Source organism: Lissotriton vulgaris, chromosome 2_1, assembly GCF_964263255.1.
Source record: "Lissotriton vulgaris chromosome 2_1, aLisVul1.2, whole genome shotgun sequence".
Classification (NCBI taxonomy): domain Eukaryota; kingdom Metazoa; phylum Chordata; class Amphibia; order Caudata; family Salamandridae; genus Lissotriton; species Lissotriton vulgaris.
This window is the reverse complement of record NC_141687.1, coordinates 1538869252-1538881695: the sequence shown is the minus strand read 5'-3', so window position 1 is coordinate 1538881695 and position 12444 is coordinate 1538869252. Positions and strand designations below refer to the sequence as shown.

The 12444-nt window shown below is 49.2% G+C and overlaps 1 pseudogene; it reads left to right on the top strand.

Moving 5' to 3' along the window:
• The first annotated feature begins 10711 nt into the window (after window positions 1-10711).
• Window positions 10712-12128, top strand: LOC147732863 (endoplasmic reticulum-Golgi intermediate compartment protein 2 pseudogene; annotated as a pseudogene).
• Window positions 12129-12444: the final 316 nt, after the last annotated feature.

Genomic DNA, 12444 nt, shown 5'->3' with positions numbered 1-12444 from the left:
AGCGCCATCAGTTCTAATGGCCTTGATGCACTTTAGTACCTCCATTTCTGTGAACAATCCGGTGCAGGTCGGATTTACGCCTTCTGACGTAACTCTTTCGGGTTCGATAATTTCCGCCACCACCTTGGACCACGCACGGCTTCCTGCAGTGGCTTGATTTGACTCGCAGGTATACAGCCCCTTGGCATACTGTTCCCACACTTTCCCTGCAACACTATTTTCCTTTTGCTCTCCTTTGGGGGTCAGACTGTTGATGAAACGCCAAAGCTTGCTATTGTCATTTCCTTTAATTAAGGAAAACACAGTCAACCAATTCTGTTCAGTCTGCCGTTTTTTGTGGGCCCAGACTTTCTTTTTATAGTCAGTTCGCAGAGCAGCAATGGAGTATCTCCCTGACAGATGAGTGCCTTTCTTTTGTGCCCTGATTGCCTTATTTAGATCACGCTTACACTGTGACAGGCACCACGATGTTGCACGGCGAGGACCAGAGTGGAATTGGCGACTTCTTGGGTGACGGTTATTGCCCAGACGTTCCAATAAATCGGAGGTCAGGGTTTCCCAGAGGTGAATGACGTTCTTAGTTTGAACTGGGTTAGGTTCTTCCTCCCTTCTAGCTACATAGTCTAGCAGGCTATGACTGAGATTGATTGACCATTTTATTCTTTTAAGCACTTTGTGATGTTCCTCCCCCGTGGTAGTTCCAATAACTACTTGTAATTCTGCTTGTACCCGCGCCAGATTGAATGTGGCGCGGAGGGGCCTATGATCACTTTCCTCTCTGTCGTCCACTGTGAAGTTGCAAAGATTGTGGACAAGCCCTTCATTGATAAAGATGTAGTCTATTGTAGAGACATTTCTAAAGGTCGGGATGGTGGGCCATTCAGGTTGGGTCTGTTTTTGTATTCTATGGGTGGAGTGCAGCTTAAAATTTGCGAGAAATTCAGTCAGTAGGGCTGACTTCTTGCTTGATGGAGCCTCCGAAATTAAACCCAAGCCTCTGTGATTAAAGTCGCCCGCGATTATTACGTCTTGGTCCTTCCAATTTATTAAAAGATCTTCCAAAATTGAAATAAGTGATTCCATGGCCTGGGAGGATTGATACTTGTTTGGATTGAAATAACAATTAATTAGTAGAAGGGGGCGAGATTTTTGACCCGATGACAACCCACTGATTATGATGGCTTGAAGATCAGGAGACCCCAACTTTAATTCAGTTGTGTTAATTTTGCACGCATGACTTACGTAGATAGAAAGACCCCCTGACGGGCGTCCAAAGATTGTCCTTTTGGTTGCTGGTTTAAAATATTCGTAAAAGCCACCAATGGCGGTCGTTGCCCTTGCCCAGGTTTCCTGAATACACAGTATGTCCCCCTGTGCGAGGTATTCAGATGTAGTTATGTCCCTAAAGATGTTGCTCACCCCCGCAATGTTCCATGAAATAATGGATAACTCGCGGACTAGGCCCCTGAGTGGGTTTGAACAGGCGTTATTTGCATAGCTGTTTATTAGGTTAGGGACGCTGTCTCCATGTGGCCTCCAGGTGATCCGATGTCTGGAGATGCCGCTGCACGCTCCGTTGCCCGTCATTTTGCTGGATTTTGATTTTTAGCGGGGTTTTTGCCCGCCCTGATTTCGCCCCTATTTCTGGGCGGGTGTACCTTATGCCTTTAAGAATGGATGACGGTTCGTGTGTGTCCTGTTGCGGCAACAGGACGTGTGGATATTTCAATGTTCTTGGCGCGACGACTTCAATGCCCCATTCAGCGAACAGTGTTGCTTCCTTAAGGACAGCCTGTTGGACTTGCTGACTCGCAAGTCCGATTATGGTGGAATCATCATGAGTGTCTGTCTCCAGTCTCTTGAATATCACCCACTCAATATTTTCTGAGGTGATTTGGGCCAGCGAGGCAATATGGCCAAAGAGGCGGACAATATTGGATCTGTTCAAGATGTCAAATGAGCCTTTTGCTGTATACCTTGGGGTTAACTGCAGCTCATAGGTGGATTGTTTGTTTTTTTGTGTGATGGAGCACAAACTCACCCCTTCTCCCTGGAGCTTTAGCCTCGGGTTATTGAAATTTAAAGGGTTTATGAGCGTGGATTCAGGCTGCTGCCCGTTGGGCCCCACACTTGATTGGCCTTCCACACTCGGACATCCTTGCCACTCCCCCTGGTCTGATGTTAAATTTAGGTAATTTTTGAGTACGACTCCTGGTTGCTGATTCCCTTGCCCCTCAGTTGGTAGACCTACCAATCTTGACAGTACTGGTTGTGCGCCCTGTTGTAGTTTGGGATTTGTTACAGACTCATGTTTCAGAACCCAACCGGAAGGGCTGGGGGCACTTAAAGGTGCTGAGACGGCCACCTGTGAAGGCCTTTGTTGAAGAGCCTCATTAGTTTGACCCTCCATGAGAGGGATTTGTTGTCTTTGGGCCTCACCGCGAACAAGAGGTGCGTCACATGGCTTGCCCATTTTAGACACCTGCTTGGGTATGAAAATGGGGAAGAGTGGTTTGGTGATACGTTTAGTTTCAGTGTCGCCCAGGGTTAATACCACCGAGGATGTGTTTCTGCTTCTAGCTTTGGACTTCTTAAGTTGTTTTTTAAGTCTTTTTTTGGCTCTCCTTGATAACGGAGCTTTGGCACTTGCTAATGCTCCTTCGGCCCTCTCCACTTGAGGGGTAGTAACAGACAGGTCATCACTAACGGTCTCGAGATCCGAGGCCTCGGGGTCACCATTCCCTTTATTAGCCGAAGTAAAGTTAATGCGGGGCCCTACTAGGGGAACCTTTGTGGCGCTATTGCCCGTTGTGCTAAGGGTTGCTGTTTCGGCATGCTCTGTCGTCTGTGGTGGTAGCTTTTGTGCGGCTTGATCTTGCGTGGTTATCTCGCCATGACCCCTGGCTAATGCAAGCATCTCTTTTAAGACTTCGGGAAGACTTGCCCATTTATCAATTAAGACGTCACAGGAATTGGTGCTGGCGACATGAGCTTGTTGGGCGTTAAGTTGAACTTCCAGCTTTGCCAGCTTGTCATCTTGGCACACCAAATGTTGGGCTATCGACTGCAAAAGGTCGATTTGGAGTTCCATCTTTGCGGACTGCCATAGCAGTGCCCTAGCCATTGTGTCCTGGACTTCTCTTATTGCAGACAAGTTAAGGTCTTTGAAAGTGGGCTCATCAATTGGGTCGGTTAAGTCTTGGTGATGAGTTAAACTCAGCGGACTCCAACCCTCCGTTTGTGCAGTTCTCGGGGCCTTAGCTCTTCCTAAATTAATGGGAGTAGTTTCAAGTGTTCGTTCAATGGTCTGTTCCAATTTTAGTAAGAACGAAGTTGTTGGAACCTCCGTACCCTCCGTACCGTCAGGTTTGGGTACAAGGACGATCGGTGAGTTCCAATCGCTCACCGACGGCTCTATAATACCCATCTTCAACATCTGTTCTGTTTCTCTTCGTATAACCGCCCTGCGGGCTTCGGAGACCTGTTAAGGTCTTTGTCGGACCACCTTTCCAGGGACTGTCTGTATGGCGTGTTCGGTGATGGTGGTATGGCCAGGTGAAGAAGAGAATACCGGTCGTAACGGGTACAGGACCGTTTCAAGTTCATGGTGTTGTTGTGGGGTTAAATCAGGGTCAATACAGGGGGTAAAGGAGATGGGAACAGGGGCCGAGGAGCCGGACAGGACCGGACGAGGGCCTTCCCATTTCTTCAGATGGTTAACGTGATAAATCTGTGTTATACCACGTGTGGGATCTAGGTCTAATTCATATGTGACAGGGGTCACCTGACGAAGGATGGCATAAGGGCCCTGCCACTGTCCTAGGAGCTTTTGGTCAGAGGATGGTAACATCAGCAGCACCAAATCGCCTACGGAAAAGACTCGTGGTTTCGTGCCTTTATCGTACTGTCCCTTCTGTTTGCTTTGTGCGTTTTCCAGATTCTGTCGGACTATGTCACGTATGACAGATAGGTGAGTTTTTAGGTTACTCATGTATTCAGGGAGGGGCGAGTACGATCTGGTTCAGTTTCCCAGGCTTCTTGGGCCATGTCCAACAGGGTGCGAGGGGGTCGACCATATAGCAGCTCGTAGGGTGAATAACCGGTGCTGCTCTGTGTGGTACAACGGATGGCGAACAGGGCAAGGGGTAGCATATCCTTCCACCGTTTGGCTTCCAACCCCAGTAGTTTTTTAAGGGTCTGTTTTAGGGTGGCGTTGTATCTCTCGACTAGCCCATCGGTTTGGGGGTGGTATGCAGAGGTTCTGATCTGTTTAATCCCTAGGTGGGAGCATACCTGTTTCATCAGAGCAGAGACAAAGGGAGTACCCTGATCAGTCAGTATTTCGCGGGGAAACCCCACCCTAGTGAATACAGAGATGAGGGCTTTGGCGATATTCTGGGTGGTGGGCTGGCGCAAAGGTAAGGCTTCCGGGAAGCGTGTGGCATAGTCCACTATGACCAGGGCGTAACGACACCCGCTGCATGAGGGTAACAGGGGTCCTCCTATAATGTCCATCCCCACTCTGCTGAACGGGACATCAATGACGGGAAGGGGTTGTAGGGGGGCCCTAGGGGGTCGATATCTGCTATGTTTCTGACATACCGGACATTCTCTACAATACTTCTTGATGTGTTGGTATATCCCAGGCCAGTAGAATTTGTCTAGAATAGTTTGGCTGGTTTTTTCCTCACCAAAATGACCCCCTAAAAGGTGGCTATGGGCCAGGAACAGAACCTTCTCTTGAAAGGGACCAGGAGTTGGGGTTTTTGTTGGGTCCCTCCCTTACGGTACAATAGCCCATTTTTCTTGAAGAAGTAGGGACCTACGGTAAGGGGATCCTCTTGGTCCAACGCCCTTCCCCACGCCTCCTGTAGAACAGGATCCTCCTGTTGTGCAGCCCTGAATTCTCGGTCTGTTTGCCAAGGGTGTTCATCCGGGATCACGGGGAACGCGCCTGTGTATTCTCTCTTTTCCTTCTTCTTCTGTGTTTTGGTTTTAGGTGGTTTGCGCGCCAACACAGGGGAGGACAACCCCTTTGGAAAGGGAGCTTCTTCCCACCAGTGGTTCAGGGACTCAGTGGTGTCCTGCAGTAGTCCTGGTAATCCGGGGTATTCACTTCCCAATATTGCCTGCTCCGGGAGTGCGGGTATGAGTCCAACGGTGAGGGTGGTTCTGGGATCTTTGGGATGCTGGACCTGTACCTGGGTGGTTGGGTATCTCTTCGTATCACCATGAACACATTGAATGGCGACCATGTTGGATGAAGGATTAACAGGGCGATTCAAGTCCTGAGGTCTGAGGACGCTCTGTCGACACCCTGTGTCTGTCAGGGCCATGAGGGTTTGTCCATCAAAATTCACCGGACATCGGAATTGAGGTGGTGTTGCCCCGGGTACGGAACATACATAGTTTCGGGCTAGGCCCACTTCCATCGGCTCGTCTTTGTGAGGACACACCCTGGCGATGTGACCAAATCCTCCACAACTATAACATTGAGGTCCGGGATTGATAGGTCGTTGCAAAACAGGGGGGGGGAACAGAAGGGTAGGCTCTGGTCTTCTCGGTACAGGGAGACGGGGAGGCCAGAGGCCTGTGGGGGTGTGAGGTTTATGGGAGTGTTCCTCTTTTCCTCGCTGACCCTCCTGGGCGCGACTATAGGCGCTTGCGATTTCAATTGCAGTGTCTAGGTTAAGGCGGGCATGTTGGCGTACCCATCTTTGTGTGCCTGGATGCAAAGACGACAGGAATTGTTCCAAATATACTTTCTCTAGGATTTCCTCCTTAGTAGAGGTATCGGGTTTCAGCCACCTGTTGGCTAGGTCTTTGATCCGAAAGGAAAGGGCTCTGGGGGTTTTTGGGGCCCTTCCTTTGTTTGACGTAACCGTACTCGGTAGGTTTCATCATCGATGCCCAGCCTTTCGAGAATACACTTTTTAATGTCTGCATACGGATTGTTACCCTGGATGTTCGCTTGTTGGTATGCGGCCTGTAGGTCGCCCGTCAGTAAGGGGCCCAGATAATGACCCCAACGGTCAGCAGGCCAGGCGGCGGCCTGCGCTAACCGCTCGAAGTTGGTAAAAAAGAAGTCCGGGTCTTCCCCCGGCACATATTTCTGAAGAACCACCGAAGGCAGGGAGGTCATGGGCCTCTGATGACCCAGGCCATCGGTCAGTTTCCCCATAGCCTGCTCGTGGGTGGTTCCCTGTCCTTTCAATACATCATGGAGTTGGCCACGGTCGTCCTCAGCGGTCTTTAGGAACCGCTCCATTAACTTCCCGAGTTGTTCTTGGGATTCCGCCATCCTGTTCATCACGGCCTCCATACCTCCAGGTGATCCCACTTCTGACACCAGATGTGATCGTGGGCGGTCGGCGGACTGGTAAAGCAGGCGAGGAGGCCGGATATAGTGGGCTATAGTGTTTTTTTATTTTTCTCTGAACAGTAGGATACGGGGAGAGAGAGTCCTAGGTATAACACCCAACGAGGGAGATGCGTCTTCTTCCGGGTTCCTCCTGATGTGATGAGGGTCCGATGGATGTCCGGGTCTTGGGTGTAGCCGCCTCGGTATGGTCGGAAGGCACCTCTGAGGGCAACAAGAGAGAGAGGAGCCGTTAGTCACTCTGGGACTAGAGATCCGATACCGTCACCGTTACCCGGTAGTGTGAGGAGGAGAAAGGAGAGTGAGGAAGATACGGGATGTAGTCAGGGAAGGGTAAGCAAAAAGAAGTGCACAGGATGGTGGGGAACAGGGGTGTTCTTTGTACAGTGCTAAGTGCTATTATATACAAGGTGTCTAAGGGCTATTGGTGACGTGCCTAGGATAGCGGGAGGATTTATACACGGGGAGGGGTTCGTACTATTTACACAGAGCACCTAGCGTGCTTAAAAAGGTAGCTGGTACTCACGCGCTCCGCCGTAACTCTCCTCTGAGTTACGGCCGCTCTTCAGCCACCTCCGTGGGACTCCACCAATCTTCGGACCACTCCTCGATGTCTCCGTTCCCGTCTTCTCCGTCCGTCACCGCACCAGCCGAAAGCTCCTGCCACGATCCTTCGACGCCTTCCTCCTCTCCTCTTCCGTCTTTTCTGTATCCGGCTGTCGGCAGAGAGGCAGGACTTCCGGGATCATGGGGAAGTCCTTCCGGTCCTTCGTTGTTCCTGATTGGGTCCTGCAACAGAGAAAGGGGCGGGGTTCCTGTCGTCATGGACGCTGTGGTGGTTGATTCCGCTCGTGTGCCTGGATACGGGGACTTGCGGATGGGTGATATGCGGGGCAGGGTGAGTAGGGGTCTCGTGACCCGTGGGCCGAGATCACAGTGTCGGTTTCTGTTATGGAGATATTGCTCTTGTGAATGATTGCTATGCCCCCTCCTCATTGGTCCTTTCTGTATTTATTAATGATTGCAAAGCCTAGGGGCACCAGCATATCCATGATTGGGGAAGAGAAATCATTTAGCCACGTCTCAGTGATGAACGTGATGTCTATGTCATGTGTGAGGATTGATTCTGCCAGCTCTGTTGCATGTTTGGTGGCTGATCTGCAGTTTATGAGCATGCAGTTGGTGTAGGTCCCCTCTTTTTTGTTTTTGAGTTTCTTCAATAAGGTGGCCCTGGGGATGTTAGTGAGGAAGGCAGGGGGTATTAGGGATCTCGGAGGGGAGTAGACTCTTCTGACTAACGTTATCACCTGGATCTTGGAGTTTTGGGTGACAGTGGACAAAGTGTCATATGAGGAGGCAAGATCCGATGCTTCACTCGTGGACATTGCAGCTCTTCTTCTTTTGGGTCTCTGTGTCAGGTTCATGAGTGGGGTTGACATCCAACTGGGGCACAGAGCCTTGGAAGGCCTTTGGTGTGTGGAGCTACCGAAGGTGGGAGTTAGTGGGGGGTGTTGGCTGGGATTTCGGAGCGTGGCGAGGTTCATTGTGATTTCGTTAAGGCCCAGGATTATAGTTTCTAGCTGGGTTTCTAGCAGGGAAATATGATGAGCCATCTCCTCAAAGGCGGGGGTGGGGGTCTTCTGGGCGGGGTTGTCCTATGAAGGAGGGAGCTTGTCATTGCTATGTTGCCTTTTGTTTTTTGTGCTGTCAGTATTGAGTCTGTGGGGGGGCCGTGGCATGGGATATGACGGGTCGTGTCGTGATTGCCACGTCCTCTTGCGTGTGGGCAGAGAGAGGTAATTGACTGTGGGTTAGGGTCGTTTATAGTTTGTTGTAGGTGGCAGTCAGCAGTGGGTTGTAGACCCTTGTTCACGGCATCTCTCTGGTTAGTATTAGAGAGGGGTAATGTATTGTGCGTGTTTGGTGCGGGGAGGGCATAGGGCGTGAGGTTGGTTTGTGGGCTCTCCTGTCATGTCAGGCTGTCAGGGGATAGGGGGTAGGTCAGGTGGAGGATGCGTGCCAGTGAGGACGTTTCATACCCAGGAGAAGAGGTAGTAAATGCATTGAGGTTGTCATTGGTGGCTTGAATCAGGACTGTGCCGTTATAGAAGATGGTCGCAGAGGTATTACCGCTCCGCATAGGGCGGTTAGGTATTGAGATCATCATTTTGCAGCTATAAGGAGTGTTAGTTGTTTTGGATATGAGGAGCTGTGATCTGAGAATAGAGTTCCAGTTTTCGGGTCTTTTCATATGGAAAATGAGGTCCATTTTTATCTGCTCTTTGGAGGAGCAGTGATATATGTCTGCGAATAGTGTTTCTGGGTGTTTTTTGATCAGTCTGTGTTTGAAGTTTCTTTTCGCTTTCAGTGAGAGGGTGGGAAACTGATAGAGAAGGAATCTTTATCTGAATTTAAACAGACAGCACAATATTCAAAAAAATTTCCACAACAGAATCCATGCTTGGGCACCAATAATGTTGTTTAAGGGAAGTTTTTTAGTAGGTCACATAACAGGATGTCCTTGATGAGCTAATCTGACCAATTTTGTTCTGAGGCAGAGCAAAGGAACAAATAATTTCTTATCAAAATTCCCTGCTTCAAAAATAAATTAATCTGACACGTGTGCAAAACGTTGTAGACCCAGTTAAAGCTTTCTATTAGATGGCCATCCTTCATCAAATATTTTGTTCTAAGCTCAAATTGGCTATCACATTCACACATCTCCAACAATTCCTTCTCTGAAATTGCACTATCACGATTGTAAACACGCATCTAAAGCTGCAACAACATACTCCTGTTGATCTGACACAGTTTCATACTCACTAGAGGCTTGGGGTAGTTTAGATAAACAATCAGCTGTTACATATTTACCACCAGCAATGTGTCTTATTTCAAAATGAAATTACTACCGTCTAGAACAGAGGTATTCAAACTTTTCCAGGTTGAGCCCCCCCAGCTGAATTCCCCCAGATGTTGGGCCCCCCCACCACCCGACCGAAACCTCGGGCATCCGGCACACCACATGATCGCCTGCAACGCGCACACCACGGGCCATATCCGACAAACAATGCTCAACACAACAAGAGTGCCTAGCAAACTGCAGGCCTGTGAGTGGGTGTGGCGAAACGACAGAGGCGTACCACACAGCTCAAAACACAATCGTCCAAGGCAAAGGAAGTCATCACAACCCTCCCCATCCATCATGTACACCTTGTCATCCACTAACTCCCCCGCCATTCATTCCTTCCCTCCATCTGTGCCCCATCCACATCCAAACCCCTTCAACCACTTGCAAACCCATCCACCATCCATCCCTCCATCCATCATCTCCCCCATCCATCCTTCCATCCACCCCCTCACCCATCCATCCATCCATCCCTTCACCAAATCCATCCCCTCACCAATCCATCCACTCTTTCACCCATCCATCCACCCACTCATCCACCCAAACACTCACCCCTTCACCCAAGCTATCCTCCCACTCATCCATCCACTCCTCCATTCATCCATCCACTCCTCCATTCATCCATCCACTCTTCCACCCATCCATTCACTCTTCCACCCATCCATTCACTCTTCCACCCATCCATTCACTCCTCCACCCATCCATCCACTCACTCATCCATCCAACCACCCACCCTCTCAACCATCCAGCCATCCCCCACCCACTCATCCATCCACCCAGTCACTCATCCGTCCACCCACTCAACCCCCCACTCATCCATCCACCCACCCAACCCCCCACTCATCCATCCACCCACCCATCCATCCCTCCCGCTCTCCCCCCTCCCCCCACTCATGCATGCACTCTCTGACCCATCCATCTCCATGCTCCTCTCCTCGCCAACTATGCACACATCTGCCCATCCACTCTGCCAATCATTCATCCTTGTCCTCACTCATCCATCCATCCTCCCCCTCTCTCTCCATTCCCCCCTCACCCAGCCACCCATCCCTCCATCCATCCTTCACCCTTCACCCACTCATCCATCCACTCATGCACTCATGAATCCATCCATTGACCTCTCACCCATCCCCCGTCCATCCACCCTCCTCAATCACCCATCCATCCCCACATCCACCCCTTCACTCATCCATCCATTCATTCATTCACCCCTTCACCCATCAATACATCCATCCATCACTTCTCTCATCCATCCACCCACCGACTCGTCTACCATCCACCCCCCCATCGATCCATCCACCATTTCACTGATCCATCCATCCATCCACTCCCATCCATCCCTCCACTCATGCATCCATCCTCTCTCCCACCATCCATCCACCCCTTCACCCATCCATCCATCCCCTCACTCATCCATCCATCCCCCCCTGCAAGTAATTCAGAATCGCCTGCAGGAAGAGCACTCTCTTCAAGATGTAGTTTTCAAAAGTGCTGTCAAAGGTGCTTCAACAGCTCTGCCGCCAAGGGAAGACTCTTTGTTGCAACCTCCAGACGCATGCAGAATACACGGGCATCTGTATGTCAACAAAGTAGCAGGGAACGTTCACATCACAGTTGGCAAGGTAATTCCACATCCACGAGGCCATGCACACCTGGCAGCACTCGTCAGTCACGAGACATACAACTTTTCTCATCGAATTGACCATATGTCATTTGGAGAGCTGATTCCTGGCATTATTAACACCCTTGATTGAACGGAAAAAATCGCCTCAGATCATAACCAGATGTTCCAGTATTTTATCACAATTGTGCCAACAAAACTCAGAACATACAGAATCTCATCTGACACTCATCAGTTTGCAGTGACAGAAAGAGAAAGTGTGATTGATCATGCATCAGGCAGCCATGGCGTATCAGGCATTGTCATGAAATATGACATTAGTTCACTAATGGTGACTGTGACAGAGTCTCATATGCCATTTTGGCAGTTCTTAGTGAGACTGTGTGGTATTATTGGTGGAATTTTCTCAACAACGGGCATGCTGCATGGAATGGCAGAATTTATTGTAGACATCGTCTGCTGTCGTTTCAAGCTAGGAGCTTACAAGCAACCGACTGTTCCTCTGCACCATGGAGACACAAATAACCACATACTTCTACTTGAAGAAAACAGTACGCATTGACAAATACACCTGGAACCATGTTCCAATTGTTGTGATGAAAGCCACATTTTATTTCAATAAAATATCAAAAACATTGTGCAGTATATTTCGGAAAATGAAAAAGTACAGGCTTTTCATTAGAAGATAAAGCACAGCAAATCAACCCATAACAAAAATAATCCTGTTGTGAAACAGACCTTTTAATGAAATTAATGCAAATGGTCACACTTTGAAAAAACTTGCATTTCACCTTAAGTTTTTCGATCAGTAGCAGAGGCAGCGTTAGGTTTGGGAAATGGTATTAGTCTCCATCCCTCAACCAGAATGTGCCTTTTACATTGTTCTTTCTTATTATGTGTCTTCGTAAGAAATCAATTGAAAACATCACACGTCTATTTGTACCAAGGCTCAAGGAAGCACTGCCAATTCAAAAGCGAGAATTAAAAGGAGCTGAATAGACCAAGATCACACAAGGCCGACTAGTATGGAACTCGAAGCTTTCACCCTATTGGGCTATATCATCAGTGACTTTGTCCTATATTTGCTGCATACAGTTGTTTCAAAGCGATTGTTGTTATAAACTGGAAACGCACTTTTGAGTTACTGAGTATACGAGGATGCACACTGCACTAGAGAACATTGCAGTGGTCGCATGAACATGTACATTTGTATTAAACGTATTGCTATGTGAGTTGTGTGGGTTATACCATCGGGAAGTGAAATATTTAAAATGGTTTTAAAAGGCTTTTTAACTGGCTGTACTAGCACATCGAAACACATGATTTTTGTAACATCTTTGGAGTAAATATGACATCGAATTAAAGAATGTTGAGCCTCCCGACCCCACCCCCTCCCCCTCACTCCCACCCCCCTTGAAAGGCAGGGGCCCTGGGCCAGAGCCCACCCCGCCCGTGCCTCAAACCCTCTCTAGGGAAACCTTCTCTCCCTTCTGGGAAGAGCTAACTCTCCCAGGAGGGGGCCAATTCACGGAGTCAGCT